Source organism: Rhinopithecus roxellana, chromosome 13, assembly GCF_007565055.1.
Source record: "Rhinopithecus roxellana isolate Shanxi Qingling chromosome 13, ASM756505v1, whole genome shotgun sequence".
NCBI lineage: Eukaryota > Metazoa > Chordata > Mammalia > Primates > Cercopithecidae > Rhinopithecus > Rhinopithecus roxellana.
This window is the reverse complement of record NC_044561.1, coordinates 109,755,092-109,770,109: the sequence shown is the minus strand read 5'-3', so window position 1 is coordinate 109,770,109 and position 15,018 is coordinate 109,755,092. Positions and strand designations below refer to the sequence as shown.

Sequence of the window (15,018 nt, the reverse complement as noted above, 5' to 3'; positions counted from 1 at the left end):
TGTCTCAGAAAAAAATAAAGGAAGAACAAGAAGAGCTAACCTGGGCTTCAGCATCTCTACCTGCACACAGAGGCCCCGGCGTCTCTACATTTCTACCTTCACACAGAGGCCCCAGCATCTCTACCTGCACACAGAGACCCCCGCATCTCTACCTGCACACAGAGGCCCCGACGCCTCTACCCGCACACAGAGGCCCCGGCGTCTCTACATCTCTACATGCAGAGACCCCGGCGTCTCTACATCTCTACTTGCACACAGAGGCCCCGGCGTCTCTACCCACGCACAGAGGCCCCCGCGTCTCTACCCGCACACAGAGACCCCGGCGTCTCTACATCTCTACCCGCACACAGAGGCCCTGGCATCTCTACCCGCACATGGAGACCCCGGCATCTCTACCCGCACACAGAGACCCCGGCGTCTCTACATCTCTACCCGCACACAGAGGCCCCGGCCTCTCTACATCTCTACCCGCACACAGAGACCCCGGCGTCTCTACATCTCTACCCGCACACAGAGGCCCTGGCATCTCTACCCACACACGGAGACCCCGGCATCTCTACCCGCACACAGAGACCCCGGCGTCTCTACATCTCTACCCGCACACGGAGACCCCGGCATCTCTACCCGCACACAGAGACCCCAGCGTCTCTACATCTCTACCCGCACACGGAGACCCCAGCATCTCTACCCGCACACAGAGACCCCGGCATCTTTACATCTCTACCTGCACACAGAGGCCCCAGCATCTCTACCCGCACACAGAGACCCCGGCATCTCTACCCGCACACAGAGACCCCGGCGTCTCTACCCGCACACAGAGACCCCCAGCATCTCTACCTGCACATAGAGGCCCTCAGCAGCACTCCCGCCCCTACTCAGCGTCAAGAGAGGACCACAGGGAACACTGAGGTGGCAAGTTTTGCTCTTTCCCAGTCGTAAGTCATCTCTCCCAGAGCCCCCAGCTGCCCCACCCCGATGGCTGATGGCTGATGTGCCTTGTGGAGATGGCCGCCAGCCGGCCCCTGCCCACAGCACCCGCTGTTCCCTGCCAGCTGCTCTGGGAACACACAGTGCCCCCTCCTCCACGCCCACATCCATGCAGTATCTCCCTCCAGGGACACTGGTGGGCAGGAGCGCCTAGTGGCCAGGCCCCTCCACACAACCCAGTCTGAGCTTCAAACCCACCCCCTGGCCCCGTTCAAGCCTGCAGGTGGCCTACCCCTGGCGGTGTGGTCACAGGAAGGTCAGCCTCCCTTTACTCATCCATGAAATGGGGTCTCTGGCAGGTCTCAGAGGGAGGAAAGGGCATCCAAGACTAAGGCCGGGGATGGTGATCGTAAGATGATAAAAACACTCTCCACTCCAGCCTGGTGATCACAGGACCAAGGTCAAACTGGGATAGAGGGGGCCTGCCACAAGCTCCCATCCCTTGACCATTCCTTAAACTCCTAACTACCCTCTAGCCTCCAAGCCTTTGCATATGCTCTTCCCTCCCCTAAGCTCCATCACCCACCTCCCCTTTCCCTGCCCCCCATGAACTACAGTGCACCCTTTGGGCCTGACCACAGGCAGTATCTGACCTTGCCTGCCCCCCCCACAAGCTGAGAGAGAGACCCCCACCCTTTTCTGGGCTCACATAGCCTCCACCACATAGGGATTAAGAGCTGGACTGCCAGGATTCAAAACTCAGCTCTGGCCCTTCCTTGCTGTGTGACCTTGGAAAAGTTACTCCACCTCTCTGTGGCTCCACTGCCTCTCATAAAATAGTGATAAACATCATCTACTTCAAAGGACTGTTGTGAGGATTAAATACGTTTATATCTGTGAAGCACACAGGACTGGGCCCAGACCCTAGCAAGTGTCCCCTAAGTGTTTGCTATCAGTCAAAAGAGTAGGAGTAGCTATTCCTTGTTGAGCACCTACTATGTGCCAGGCCTGTGCTAGGCATCCTACTTGAATGATCTCACAATAGCATGACAGCGGTGGCTATTATGAACCTCACTTTATGGCAAGGAGGGGAAGCCCAGAGACATTAGTGGCATCATCAGAGTACATCTGGGAGAGGAGGGGACTTCTGCTGATATTAAGAAGTTAGCCATTAGGCAGTGGCTCATGCCTGTAATCCAGCACTTTGGGAGGCAGAGGCAGGAGGATCACTTGAGTCAGGAATTGACTCAGGAATGACCAGTCTGGGTAACATAGAGAGAACTCATTGCTACAAATTAAAAATTTTAAGAACTTGCCAGGCGTGGTGGTGTGCACCTGTAGTCCCAGTTACTCAGGAGGCTGAGGTGGAAGGATCGCTCAAGCCCAGGAGCTTGAGGCTGCAGTGAGCTGAGATTGCACCACTGCACTCCAGCCTCGGTGACAGAGTGAGACCCTGTCTCACAAAAAAAAAAAAAAAAAAAAAAAAAAAAAAGAGAGAGAAAGAAATTGTTAACTTATTTTATATGGACTATAGTTGTATGGCTACTTTTTAAACACAAGAGTCCTTGTCTTTTAGAGATACACACTGAAATATTTTACATATGAAATATGATGCCTGTGATTTGCTCTAAAACGACACAAGATAGGATGGGATAGAACAGGTGTGGAGGAGGCGGGACTGGCCACCGGTAGTGGTGCTTGGCTCAGCGATGGGTTCATGGGTCTCATCTATGAACATGCCTCCAGCATAGAGTGGGAAAAGCAAGACTAACTTAAATGATGCAAAGAAAAAAAAATGCTTGGACCCTTGACCCTCCCAACAACTACCCGTTCCTTGCTGTGTGACCTTAGGAAAGTTACTGACTTTACTGAGCGAACCGCCACCCCCCAGACTAACGCAGCAGCACCTCACTGGTCCACCTGCCACCACCCTCACCCCCTAGTCTGCTTTTCACACAGCAGCCAGGTGCACCCAGAACCCTCGTGTGACCCCATCTCGCTCCAAGTCCAAAGCCTGCATTTTAGATGGCTCAGGGGCCCTCCCTGATCTGCCCTCCTCTCCCTCCATTCTTCCCCTGTTCTTCCCTTTTCTCACTCTGTACCCCTGGCCCCCTTCAGTTTCACCAGGCCCCCTTCAGTTTCACCAGCACTCCAGGCTCTCCCCTGCCTCAGGGTCTCCCTCCCCAAGGAGCTGCATGGCTCCTTCCTCCCCTCCTTTGTTGTGAGCTTCTTTGAGGTGTGAGGCCTTCCCTGGCCACCATCTAATTGCGACCCATCCTCCACGAGCCCGCCAGCAGGCCCACCCGCTTCCCTGCATTATGGATTCGTGGCCCTTACCCGCTTCTTATGGGCTATGTGTGCAGTTTCCTTATTTGTTGTGTTTTTCTGTCTCCCCCTCTAGAATGTGAGTTTTGCAAAAGCAGGAATCTTTAGTTGTTTCTTTGCTATCTGCAGCCTGTAGAACATTGTTGAGCACAGAAAATATTTGTGGGATGGATAGACAGATGAATGGGCCCCACCCAGGGCCCCACAGGAATAAGAGGTGGCAGGCCTCGACCCCAGATCTGTCCAGTCCCACAGCCTATGCCCTGCCACTGTGCCCTTCTGCCACCGGCCTGGTCCATCTCTGGGGCAGAGCTTCTGCCCACCCTGGCTTACACAGGACAGAAGCAAGTCTGAGACAACTCTAGGCCCTGATCCCCGCCCAGCACGGCCCAGGCCGGGAACTGAGGTCCCAGGGGATGTTTGCTGAGTGAGCAAAGAGTGAGTGAAGAGTGAGCAAGGGGCCGTGCGCGGGCCAGGGCAGCCGGAACATGTCTGGTCCCGTGTCCGCGGCGCGAACATGCTCAGGGACAGTAGGCTCAAACCGGCTCTGCCAGTGGGGCTGGGGTGGAGACGGCAGGCTGGGGCGGACACCGACAGAGATGGAGGGGTGCACTGAGGATGGGGCCTGCAGACCAGAAAGGGCAGAGGCCCAGCAGGGGGGCCATGGAGCTCCCACCAACTCACACCCTGTGGAGTACAACTGTCCCAGCCCCGGCCGCTCTTCAGCTTCCTCCCAGGCAAAAAAGGGGCCTCTTTCAGACCCCAGCCCCTGGCCTGCACTGTAAGGGCCTGTATCCCTTCCCACTGGGGCCTGTGCAGGGCCTGGAAGCCCTCCAAGGAAGCATACTGCCTGGAAGTGGGTGGCGCCTGAACAGAGCAAGGAGAGGTGAGCCCTGGGCTGCTCAGAGACTGCCCGGCACGGAAACCCTGATCTGTCCCAAGGTGCTGGGGGGCCTTGAGTGCATCCACGAGCCCTTCCGGACTCTGTTTCCCTGTGTGGAAAGTGGCGTTGGGATGGATTCCAGGACTGTGAATCCCAAAGTGCTGAGTTACCTGTAAGGGGCCACTCAGCCCTCCAGCCCCTCCCTGAAGCCCAGCTCTGGGATGACCACGGCCAGGGCCTGGGTGCACACACATGCCCTTACTCCCCACAAAAACAACAGTAATCAAAATCCTCACTCACTACTGAACACATTGCGCATGCAGGGCATCGGGCCAGCACTTCACACTCAGCCTCATCGGCTCCTCCTGCCAGCACTGTGGGGTAGGGACCGTTACTGTGCCCATTTCACAGGAAGGGAAGCTGAGGCCCAATTCACATGGCAGGTTGGAGTTCAGGCCTCCTGGCCCCATCCCCAAGGTCACACTGTGCGGCCTCCATCTCCCTGAGACAGGTACTGTCCCAGGTATGCTCTGAAGTCGCTGGCTGGCATTTAGGGGGCAGAGTTCATATTCCCCAAGTCCATAGCCCCCCTTGGTCCTGGGGAGGCTGAGACCCACCCCTGCCCCTCTGTGTAACCCAGGCCATGGGTGTGCCACTCACAGTCTCAGTATTCTCACCTGTAACATGGGTAGAATCCTGCCAGCTTCGGCTAAGGTACATCCAGTATCGGAAGCTGCAGGACCCAGAGGACTTGGGCCAGCGCTCAGGGCCAGGTGGGGAAGCCCTGGGGTGGTGTAGCTCCAGATGCATGTGGGGAGGGCGGCCCACATGGACCAGAAGCCCACCGTTGTCTGTGAGGGGATGCTGCCCTTCACTACCAGCTGCCCAAAAGAGGAACGATGATTCCTCTTGTCCTGCTGTTCCCCAGCTCCAAGCCCTGTCAGTTCCACCTCCAACACACTCTGAATCCACTTCCCTCCCTCCCACCATGACCACATCCTCAGCCAGACCCAGCCTCCTCCTCTCAGTCTGGCTAATATGGAGCAGGGAACCCTTCTGAAATGTCTGAACCCTTCGCTCCTGCTTAATACCACCCACAGTACCCACACTCCTGACACAAAGGCTGAAGTCGTCACAGAGGCCTCCAGGGCTCTCAGTGGCCTCCACCAACCCCATCCCTCCCCTCACTCTATTCCATCCACACCGGCCGCCTGCCCCTTCCCTGAGAAGCCAGCACATTCCTGCCTCAGGGCCTTTGCACCTGCTGTTCCCCACACCCGCAGCACGTTCCACCCGCACCTACACTTGCCTCCCTTGTGAGCCTGAGCCCACACATAGGCCCTTACTCCCCACAAAAACAACAGTAATCAAAATCCTCACTAACGACTGAACACATTGCATATGCAGGGCATCGGGTCCCCAGCGGGAAGGGATACAGCCCCCTAGTGCATTGGGAGGCTCACTCAACTCTCTTGCCTCCTTCAGGTCTTCAGGACTCAGCCACCTGCTCAGACAGGCCTGCCTCGACCACCTGTTTCTTGATACACCCGGCCAACTCTGTTCTCCAAGTCTCAGCTCCAAAGCCACTTCCTCACAGAAAGCCTCCCTCAAACCCCAGTCTCAGTGAGGATCTTCAGCTTCTGCTTCCTAGCATGGATGACCACAGCTCTGCTGACAAAACTCACTGTGTGAGAACCCATCTCATGGAGATGGGGATCACTTCTGTCTTCCCTATAGTTGAATACTCTGCAGCAGGTGTAATATTCAAAACAATGAACAGCTGGAATGCTTGGGTACCAGCGGGTCAGAACAGACACTGGCCAAAGGCACACAGCCCAGCATGGAGTGAGTACCTGATCGTGGATGGATGGATGGATGGATGGATGGATGGATGGATGGAGGAGTAAGCAGGGCACCCACAGTGGACCTGGGACTTGCCTGAGAAAGTGGCCCAGAGAAGAGAAGGGCCCACCCGAGCTCACAGCCAGTTGCTGGCCAGGGCAGCCGCAGCCAGCCCAGGCTCTCTTCCTGCACAGCCCAGCTTTCGTTTCCCACCCCCTGTGTCTGAGGAAGGTCCTTCTCCTGGTGGAGCTGAGTGAAGATAAGGGGCAAGCGGTCTCCTGCTCCCCAAGTACGGGGGCTCTCAGGCTCCATCCGCCCTCCACAAAGGGGCTTTGTCCTCTGTGCTGAGAGCCCAGGGTAGACCGGAAGCCGCTCCCCACAGCCCAGCAAATCTCAGTCCCCAAGCCGGCTGGGGCAACAGCTCTAGTCACAGACACCTGAGGCGGGCAGAGTGCTGGCACAGCTCTTCGCAGGATCATTCATTTTCTCAGGAGCTGCAGGAGGGAAGCTCTAGTGTGACCCCCATTTTTGCGGATGGGGAAACTGAGGCTCTCAAAGGCCAACGTCTGCCAGCCAGCAGGTAACAAAGCCTGGATTCTAATCCAGGCTCACCTGGCACCAGTGCCAACAGCCACGGCTCTCAACTCCCCCGTCTAGAGTCCAGATCTTCTGAGTTCAAGAGGGCAGAAGGGGTCTTTAGAGGCAATCAGGCCTAGCCCTTCACCCGAGTAGGGGAGCTTTGCCCTGGTGAGGTTTACCCGGAAAGGAAGAGAGGCCAGGCCCTAACCCCACAGCCCTTGCCCAATGCCCCAGGCACCTTGGGAATCTGCCAGTTGGGCTGCACCACGTCTCCACCACTTCCTGCCAGGCGGGCATCTTCGAGGAAAGGATGGACAGGCAGAAGGACCCAGGGGCAGAGGCTCCCCACCCTGCCCCCTACCACTCCCCTGTCCATCCCAGACCTGGCTGTTTCCCCTGCCAGTATGCCCCTTTTCTCCAGGCCCATCTGTTCTCAGTGTGGCCACCAGGGTCACCTCACTGAAGCCACATTGACCCTGAGTTAGGCACTACCCAGAATGTGGGATACATGACTCTCGTCCAGTAGCCCCTCCTCACTGCCCGAGGAGCAGGCCCCCCAGGCCTTCTACCCGTTGGCACCAGCCAACTGACCCAAGTCCAGACTCCACGGCTCCTCGGACCTCCAAGAGGAGCTGCTCACAGGGCACCTTCAGGCCCTTTGTCAAGCTCTATCCCCCGCTAGAGGTCCCTCCCATCTTTCCGGTAAGTCAGAGTATCTCCTCCCCCAGGAAGTCTTCCCTGACCCACTCCCTACAAGGACCCAGGCCAGCCCCTACCTTTTGCCCCAGGGAGAGGTTTTTGATCCCTGTCTTGAACCCTAGCCTCTGTGGGCTGCCTTTACTTGGCAAAAGTAATTGAGCCCCTGAGGCTGATCTGATCCTTCTCTGTCCTCCACACCCGCAGCAGGAGTCTGGCCTCAACCTGCTGTGCTCTCATTGGCCCCAGGCCCAAGCCTAAGTGCCTTGTGAGAGTGTGAGGCTCTGCCTGATCAGCCAAGCCACCTTCTAACCCCCTGTACACGCCTGCTGCTTCCCACCTCCCGGGCTATCCACACCACCTAGCTACTACCTACCCTCAGGCTTTTGTGCACACAGTACCTTCTTCCTGGCCCACCCTCGCCCTTCTTTTTTTTCTCATGAGCTCCTGCTCACCCTTTAAGACCCAGGCCAGGTATCACCTCCTCCGGGAAGCTCTCCTGGCATTGTGCTGGGCTACCATAGTTCATATGGCCCCTACCCCGTGGTGCCATAGGAAAATTTTTGGGGTCTGTGTCTGGCTCCCCCAAAATATAAGCTATGTCCCAAGTACATCCTTAGGGTTCCCAGCAGCCATCACAAGGCCCAGATATCACCGGTGGACAATCAAGAGTCCAGCTGCCAACTCCCTACCCAGAGAACCCAGGGGCAGAGCCCAGAAGCCGCTCCCAGTGGCAGCACTGAGTCCTATTTTGCCCGCGATGCCCACAGCTCTAAGGTATGGGTGGAGTGGGCGGAGGGGGGAGCTCTCTGCAAATGGCCAACTGGTAACCAAACCCACTCCATTTCTAAAACTAGGGCACAGGAGAGAAACGGGAACAGCAGTATTGTCCCCAAATAGAACTATGTCTCATCTGGTTCCGGGGCCTTCGGGAACACCTGGCGGGGTGGGGGTAGGGAGGGCAGGAGGCTGCTCCCAAGGCTTCAAACAGAAATCTAAAGTTTAGAGGGCAGGGGAGTCAGCATCACCTAAAATCACCACAGTTGGCGCTGAGATCCTGCCCACTTCACCCAGCACCAGTCCAAATCCCCATATTATGGGGTCCTCTCCCACTTCACCCACCTGGCTACAGGGTGCTCCCCAAACTGTGCCACCTCCAAGCCTGTGCTCATGTGTATCCTCTACCCAGGATGCTGTTCGCCCCTCCTGCCAGTCAGGATCCTACCCGTCCTCACAGCCGTGCCCATTAACAGTGACACTGTCTATAAGCCTGGCATGGGGAGAATGAGCACATCAGGCCTTCCCAGCAGCCCGGTGAGGAAGACTCCTGACCCCATCTCATAGGTGAGAAAACCAAGGCTCAGAAAGAGAAGCCATCACCTGGGGCACGCGGCAGCAAAGGCAGGCAGACGCGGTGATGTGGCAGGATCTGGGTGCTGGCAACCACAGGGCACCCAGAAGGCCTGGTGGGGATTGGTGCAGCCTCCCAACCAGGCCCAGCCTTGAGGACTTGGCACAACTCAGGGAAAAAGTCCACAAGGCACAGCCCTGGCCTCCCAGGCAAAACAGAAAGCCAGACCTCACCTCCCCAGCCCCTGCCCCTGCCTAGGGTGGCTTCTAAGAGACTGAGGAGCCACACTGGCGAGGTATGATGGAACTGTCTCCCCAGCAACATGCACAGAGCATGGCACAGATGAGAGAATGGAGTCCTGGAAGTCCGTTCCTGCAGCTACTTGTTGAGTGCTGCCTCCAGGCCAGGCCTTGAACTAAATGCTTTATGGAGATGACTACCCAGTCCCCACCCCAGCCCCACTGGATGCACGCTTGTTACCCTCATTTCCCAGATGAGGAAACTAAGCCTCAGCGAGGGGAAGCAACTGATCCATAGTCCCAGGGCAAGCAGGTGGACAAGGAGGCTGCAACCCAAACTGAAGGCAAGAAATTAGGACCTTGATTGAGTCCCTTCTCAGGTTCCAGGCCTCAGTTCCCCCTCTGGAAAGCAGAATGCGCCCCAAGAGACTTCTGGCTGTGACATCACATTGTGACCTGGCGGATGTTATTTCCTTTCTCTCCATCTTCCCATCTGGATAACGGGGTGGTCTTTCCCTTCTTCCCCAAGTTAATACAAATTACAATAAAATAACACGCACCAAGCACTTACTATGTGCTGGCATTGCTGAGAGCATTGGACACAAGACTTCATCCTTGGAACAAGCCCATGGGGTGGGTTCTACCACTAGGCTCATTTTTCAGATGGGGAAACTGAGGCACAGAGAGGTTAAACTGACTCACCAAAGCCACGCGGCTAGTGGGTGACAGCAGTTGGGGGTAGAGGAGAAGTGTCCCGCTCTTCACGCTGCCCAGTGAGGAACTGTGGGGAGGGCTGGAGGGCTGATCAAGGGTCTGTGAAAGCAGAGAAGGGCTCAGCCCAGATGAAGTGGGGCAGGTCTGGCATGCCCAGGAGGCCCTGGGTTCAAATCCACGCACTGGATGACCTTGGGCAAGTCCCCTGGCTCCTGAGCTTCCTCTTCGGTATGGGGCCGGGACCACTACCCTGCGGGGCTGCTGTGAGCATGAGACAACCATTTGCCTGGCACTGCAGAAGGGCTCAACTCTGTGCTGGAGGAACGAACGCTGGCTGAAGGGATCACTGGGCTCACCGTGCTCACTGCTCCTTCAGGGGCCCGGGCGCGTCCAGTCCTCCCTTCAGAAGTGGGAGGAAAACTGGCCTAATCCGCCTCTTCTCTGATTCTTAGAAGGAACCCTCCAAGTCCCTTCAGAGCTGCATGACCTCAGGCAAGTCACTTTACCTCTCTGAACCTCCAAATCCTCCTTGTGACAATAAGTCATGCTTTTCGCAGGGCTCTGGGAGAGGGGTTCTGGACTGAGGAGACGGGCTCGGTGGGGCAAGAGTCCAGTTCCATTTGCCCAAGCAGAGAGAGCACCTGGCGTGACCCTGACTTGAGGTCACAGTTTCCTCATCTGCCACACAAAGTTTATTACGGTGGTTCTGCCTGTCTCAGCCGCGCTGGTGCTAGGGATACACAGAGGTAACTGCGGGAAGTTCTTTGTAAACTGTAAAGGGCTGTGCCCTTGGGAGTGATGATTACCATATTCCCTTAGAGGCAAAAAGAATCCTATGACTTGTCATCTAAGGCAGAATGTGTCAGAGCCATGAGGAAGGGCAAAGAAGGGACAAGGTGAAGTTCAGCGGCGGATGGGGGGTCAGTACAGACTCATGGACTCGGTGGGACTGGGAGGGTGGTCACGAAGGCCTTCTGAAGCCAGAGGCATCTCAGCCACTGGAGGGGTACTGAGGTGTACTGGAGGGGTACTGAGGTGTACTGGAGGGGTACTGAGGTGTACTGGAGGGTACTGAGATGTACTGGAGGGTACTGAGATGTACTGGAGGGGTACTGAGATGTACTGGAGGGTACTGAGGCGTACTGGAGGGTACTGAGGCGTACTGGAGGGGTACTGAGGCGTACTGGAGGGTACTGAGGCGTACTGGAGGGTACTGAGGCGTACTGGAGGGTACTGAGGTGTACTGGAGGGGTACTGAGGTGTACTGGAGGGGTACTGAGGTGTACTGGAGGGTACTGAGGTGTACTGGAGGGGTACTGAGATGTACTGGAGGGTACTGAGGTGTACTGGAGGGGTACTGAGATGTACGGGGGGGTACTGAGATGTACTGGAGGGGTACTGAGATGTACTGGAGGGTACTGAGGTGTACTGGAGGGTACTGAGGTGTACTGGAGGGTACTGAGGTGTACTGGAGGGTACTGAGATGTACTGGAGGGTACTGAGGCGTACTGGAGGGGTACTGAGGCGTACTGGAGGGGTACTGAGGCGTACTGGAGGGTACTGAGGCGTACTGGAGGGTACTGAGGTGTACTGGAGGGGTACTGAGGTGTACTGGAGGGGTACTGAGGTGTACTGGAGGGGTACTGAGGTGTACTGGAGGGGTACTGAGGTGTACTGGAGGGTACTGAGGTGTACTGGAGGGTACTGAGGCGTACTGGAGGGGTACTGAGGCGTACTGGAGGGTACTGAGGCGTACTGGAGGGTACTGAGGCGTACTGGAGGGTACTGAGGCGTACTGGAGGGTACTGAGGTGTACTGGAGGGGTACTGAGGTGTACTGGAGGGGTACTGAGGTGTACTGGAGGGGTACTGAGGTGTACTGGAGGGTACTGAGGTGTACTGGAGGGGTACTGAGATGTACTGGAGGGTACTGAGGTGTACTGGAGGGGTACTGAGGTGTACGGGGGGGTACTGAGATGTACTGGAGGGGTACTGAGATGTACTGGAGGGTACTGAGGTGTACTGGAGGGGTACTGAGGTGTACTGGAGGGTACTGAGGTGTACTGGAGGGTACTGAGATGTACTGGAGGGTACTGAGGTGTACTGGAGGGGTACTGAGATGTACTGGAGGGTACTGAGGTGTACTGGAGGGTACTGAGGTGTACTGGAGGGTACTGAGGTGTACTGGAGGGGTACTGAGGTGTACTGGAGGGGTACTGAGGTGTACTGGAGGGTACTGAGGTGTACGGAGGGGTACTGAGGTGTACTGGAGGGGTACTGAGGTGTACTGGAGGGTACTGAGGTGTACTGGAGGGTACTGAGGTGTACTGGAGGGGTACTGAGGTGTACTGGAGGGTACTGAGGTGTACTGGAGGGGTACTGAGGTGTACTGGAGGGGTACTGAGGTGTACTGGAGGGGTACTGAGGTGTACTGGAGGGGTACTGAGGTGTACTGGAGGGGTACTGAGGTGTACTGGAGGGTACTGAGGTGTACTGGAGGGGTACTGAGATGTACTGGAGGGGTACTGAGGTGTACTGGAGGGGTACTGAGGTGTACTGGAGGGTACTGAGGTGTACTGGAGGGGTACTGAGATGTACTGGAGGGTACTGAGGTGTACTGGAGGGGTACTGAGGTGTACTGGAGGGTACTGAGGTGTACTGGAGGGGTACTGAGGTGTACTGGAGGGTACTGAGGTGTACTGGAGGGGTACTGAGATGTACTGGAGGGTACTGAGGTGTACTGGAGGGGTACTGAGGTGTACTGGAGGGGTACTGAGAGGGAGGGCACACCAGGCAGTGGGAGCTGCAGAGGCAAAGGTGTGTGGCCCGACAATCCCAGGCAGGCAGGAAGATAGCTACAGCCCTTGATGCGCAGCCTAAGCCCATCCCTGCTTCTCCCTGAGCTTCAGCTGCCTCCCAAAAAACAAGAGCAGGAACAGCTCCTGCCTCTCAGGTCAAACAGGCAAGGATGCTCAAATAGAATCCACCTTTGAAGAGCGGGGCCCATTCAGTGAGGGGGAGGAGGGAGGCCAGGGTGAGGCATCAGGGCACTGGGAGGCTATGCTAGGTCACAGGCAGGCAAGGGCTAAGGCAGGAGCCAGGCTCAGGGAGGCTGGAGGGAGCTGATGGCTTCCAGTGGATCCAGCCACCAAGCTTGTCTGTCTCTAGTTAATCTTCCCCCCACTCCCTTCCCCACAGAACAAGCCAACCACAGACAAAGGTGGCCGGTCACTGCCCTGGGGATTTCTGGATGAATCGACCTGCAGAGGCCCAGGATTCCTGCCTCATCAGGGAATCACCTTTCTAACAGGCATTCATAAATATCACACACTTCCTGAGTGCAGGCCCTGCACCCAAGCACTTGGCACACATTGGCTCACCGGATCCTCATGCCATCTTGTCAAAGCTGGTGCCAGCCTCATCATCCCCATTTCACAGATGGGGAAACTGAGGTTCTAAGCTGTAAAATCATACACAGCAAACAAGTGGCCAAGCCAGGATATGAACCCAGAACCAACTGCCTTCAAAGGCTTTGCTAATTCCATTACACTTTATGGCATAAGCACCCTTGAGCACCCAAGATCCCAGTACTCCAGGTCTGACTGGGGAATCCATCAGCCAGAGCTGGAACCCAGAGAGTCAGGGTCACCTGCCCCCAGCAACACACCCCTCCTATACCTGGGAAAAGTTTTAGCCACATTGGGTACACACTTAATAGGAATCAGATCCCCACAAATTACTCAGCAACCAGAAATCTGGGCTCACACCTCACTTTGCTGTGCTCCTGTGGCCCCAGCTCTTAGCCTCTCTGAGCTTCAGTTTCCTTTTCCATGTAACAGGAATAGGAGTTTGACTGCTCCCGGGATGGAGCAAGGGACACAATGGGTCACCTTATTATGACCCAGCTCAGAAGGGCATGACATGAAGATATCAATATCAGGTAAGGTAAAAGTCAAGGCTATGAATTTGGGCAAAGCAGCCTAAGAGAAGCTAATCAGACCCCGACAGGGAAGCCATGCTTCCCGAAGCCGCTCCAGCTTAATTTCCACTCCCAGCAACTGGATTCTGCCTGTGTCGGCCTCACAGCCCAGCAGGTCCAAGGGTTCAAAAGAACCCATTCCTAAAGTTTCTCAGTGGGTCCACAGATATCACCACCCACCCACCACAGACATCCCCACCCCTACATGAGCATCTAAGAGGACTCCACTGGGCCTGCCCCTGGAATACTTCCCAGCTAGGATTACCATCACAGAGCCCCAATGGGAGGAGTCCTCACCATACTGAGGAAACTGAGGACCAGACAGGAAGGGATTTGGCCAAGATCATTCAACTTCTCCTCCCTTCTGGCTTCTCCTTTTACTCTGGAACTTCTCTGGGTAGTTCTAAGGGAGAAGGAAGACCAAAGGAACCAAGGTTGGGGGAAAGTCACTTGCTCAAGGACCCAGAGCAAGGAGTAGGGAGATGGAGGTCTGGCTCCCAGCTCTGAGATCCTCCCCAGTCATCTATCCCTGACTCAGCCTTACCAGGCTGTACTGTGGGAAGGAGGAGGCTGGCTGGCTGGGGAGAGTCCTGGATCGAAGACAAGAGCTCTGCATTTTTTTCCCAGCTTAGATGATTTGCCCTGGGTCTTTCTGGCCTCAATCCCCCCATCTGTGAAAGGAGAAGGTCAGAATAGATCAAGAATGACAAACTCATGGCACACATACAATACTCTCTTATCCTCTGCCCATGGCAGACATGACTAATCTATCACAGCACTCTTTCCCATTAAGCCAACACTAAGCCTCAGAATGCTTCTCAACACAGCACTCTAGGCCAGGGGGATGAAAGCCCAGAGCCTTCCCTAAACCAGATAATATCTGAGTCCCCAAGAGGGAAAAGAATGGGGAAAGAAATATATAAAAATTTCCAAGCACCCAGTAGATTTGAGCCACTGGGAATATATTAGCTGATTTAATCCTCACAAGGGAGGTGTGCAGAGGCTGAGGTTGAGAGAGACTAAGTGACTTGGCTTTGGACAAACAGCGGGGAATGAGGCCTTGAACACAGAGGAGGCTTCTACTGGGTATCCCTCCCCCAGGAACAGAGACACGGAGCCAGCCACCAGGTGGGGACCTAAGGTACAGCCTCATACCATCCTCTTGTTAGCCTTACTAGGTACAAGCCCTAGGCCCATTTCACAGCTTCAGAAACTGAATCACAGGACAGGGAATCAGCTGCCAGAGGGGGCAGGACTTGAGCAGGTGCCTGGCCCTCCCCCGCCTCCACTGATTGAGTCCCTAATGTGTGCTAAGCACTTTATTTCTGTCCTCTTGGGACATCCTGGGAACCATGACTCACTATCCTACTTCAGGGATGAAGAAACTGAGGCTCCCCAGAGGAAGTGGCCCCAAGGAGTTCAAGGGGAAACCAGAGGGGTTTTCCATGGAGATAAGGGGTGGGAGCCATGGAGGGGAAGGAAAG

General features: G+C 55.9%; 1 protein-coding gene across 5 annotated transcripts in view; it reads right to left on the bottom strand.

Annotated features, from left to right (window-relative positions):
• SRC (SRC proto-oncogene, non-receptor tyrosine kinase) overlaps positions 1 to 15,018 on the bottom strand; it is a 108,005-nt gene that overhangs the window by 45,185 nt on the left and 47,802 nt on the right. Inside the window, exon 1 of one of the 5 annotated variants that reach the window (XM_030914938.1) lies at positions 13,832 to 13,852. The exons of the other annotated variants lie outside the window; for them this stretch is intronic. The gene's annotated coding sequence lies outside the window, so the exon portion shown is untranslated. Of the gene's footprint in view, positions 1 to 13,831; positions 13,853 to 15,018 lie in introns of those variants that run through there. 5 annotated transcript variants of the gene reach the window in all.